Source organism: Panulirus ornatus, chromosome 48 (genome assembly GCF_036320965.1).
Source record: "Panulirus ornatus isolate Po-2019 chromosome 48, ASM3632096v1, whole genome shotgun sequence".
Lineage (NCBI taxonomy): Eukaryota > Metazoa > Arthropoda > Malacostraca > Decapoda > Palinuridae > Panulirus > Panulirus ornatus.
The window spans coordinates 21,079,408-21,081,996 of record NC_092271.1 but is presented as its reverse complement, the minus strand read 5'-3'; positions in this window follow the sequence as shown (position 1 = coordinate 21,081,996).

Here is a 2,589-nt window from a genome sequence, read left to right as displayed (position 1 = left end):
CCTGTGGACTCACACAAGTAGACCGGTAACTAAAGTAAATGGAAATCTGTTATTCAGGGGTTCACCACCCTCAGACACCGTCCCTTCCAAACCAACTGTTATCAAACCCACATTAGAGAACTAACTATATGCTCAGTATCTATGCATGATGAAAATTATCTGTGAATTATGAGCATCTCCTTAGCTGTCTTGGAGTTTCCTCCCAAACGAGAAATACAAGGAGTTAGGTTCAAGCAGTATTAGGTACCTTACGGACTAACAATGGAATAAATCACCGAGATAATTCTGTACAGATTCACTATCTTTTCCAAATTTGTCGTGATGTAAGGATCTAAGCAACATCTTTTTCTTTAAAGCATGATTGAATTAAGGATAGTTAGGAATATAATGTATTAGGTAATCAGTTGCAGACTGTGTTTGTAAGAGGGACTTTGGAGCCTTCAGACCTTACCTATCACTAGAGTCCCACTACTGCAAAATGGTAAGTAGATTCAGACAAACTTACTGCTGACGAAAATTTTAGAATACATTCATATGAGTGGATGAGGAACTGATCAGTATGCTTTTCACTTCCTACATCAGAACAAAACTACAAAAGTGCTTCACAAGCTGCGTCATCAAACTTATGAAATTACAAATAACTAATAGAGAAGGTGAACTGGAGGGCATATAAATGTTAGTAAAAATTAAGATATCTGATTTTTAAGACGTTAAATTTAGGTCTATAGAATTTCTGCTTTGGAAAAATAAAGAGTATGGCAGAAAATAGTTGTTCATGATTTGTAAAGTTCATGTATAGTACATTTGTATTTGATAAAACTGGGTCCTTGGTGAAATTACGTAGGATATTCATTCGAGTAGTCAGCTTACTTTTGAGAGCACAAAGCAGTGAAGAAAAAATGCTATATTTCATCCTCCCAAATATATAAAGTTCAAAGAATTATTTGGTATTCCCTACATCCAGTTCCAATTGCAACTGTGATGCCCCTAAGTAGAACTTTAGAAGGAAGAATGTGGGGAGACTACGTGGCGACGCTATTCCATCATTAAATAGTCCATCATTTTTGCAAAATGATAAAATATTGTAGGTTATTGTTAATAATATAATATTAATAACAGCATTTCCTATATGTACTTAGATCCTTGTTCATTGTTAACGGTCAAAGCAAAATGTCAACAAAGCAAACGAAACAAATAGACGTTAAGAACTCATGTGTGGTGCCACCTACCAATGAGATAAGAACTAAATAAGTTACCGAATATTGCTTTTACACTAAATTGACATTTAACAAATCTCGGGAGTTTAATTTTTAAATAACTGCCTGACCCCAAGTATTCTCTGCTTCATTTACGGTCGACATGTTTCATGTGATCGTTGAAGCTGGTGGTGATTACTCTTGTATGCGACGGTAAGCATGATCAGTGTTACTCTTTTGATAGTGATTATAACATTTGAACTTGTGGAGATGAACATAAAAGACTGTTTTACGTCCTTGATAGTTACCTCGGTCGTGTTTGACTACTGACGAGAAAGGAACCTCAACTCGTCTGTGATGTCCTTGTTGACAAGACGCTTTCAGGACTTCCCCCAACTGAACTGTGAGTACCAAGCTGTATTTACCATCCTACCGTTGTAAAGTTGGTCCATACATGTTTATGAGACGTTTGGTAGAGACAGAAAGAAGTTGGGAGGAGGGTTTGGTAGAAATAGAAGGAAGATGGGAGTGGGTAACAAGAGTCAGTTCTCCTCCATACATGTTTAAGGATGTTTTGTAAATGGATCAAAACCAGAACGTATAAGCTGATTGTAGAGGTTAGCATTTACTTCAGGGATCCATACTCTTATTGGTTCTGAAGCTTTGAATCGCCAACACGACATACAACACCCTCGTAGGGAGTATGCCGCAAAAACTTGGTAAAATGCTTGTGATTCACATATTGTTCGAAAGGTATAGATCGTTTTCGCATTCCAGTTGGATTGTCCAAGTACGAATTGTCGTTTTAGGAAGGGAATGTTCGTACCAGATCCTCCATTAGGCATGAAAAGTTGATTTAAGTTGCCTGTGGATTAGAGTGTGGTTGGATTATTATATATACAATTAATATGTTAACGTGATTTTCCTGTTTATTTGGAACACTCCAGAGCGCGTTCCTCGAATTTCTACAACAAACATGTCGGTATTTCAGACTTGGTGCTTTCAGTGTGACCTTGACAAATATGAATAATTGCTTTATTGTTGAAGAACATAGATGGATATTGTGTTATATGTGTTATACAGTCATTCCCTTCGGCCGCAGGGTTGTTTACGCCGGGATTGTATCTTCTTTTCTCTCTTGTTAATGGACATATCATCTAGTATGCATATAAGCGAAGGATATTAATGAAACTAGGTTTTTGGGGTAATTACCAATATGCATTAATTTGCGTCGTCCATCAAGCATCCCTGGAATCCAGGCCATATGCAGCCCAAGTTAAGACTTTTTTTTTAAATCTACGTCGGGTGTAACTTAACACCGCAATTAGCTGAAATGCACCAGAGCAATACGTTGTATACCATCCAGATTGCCTTGGTTATATTTATATGAACT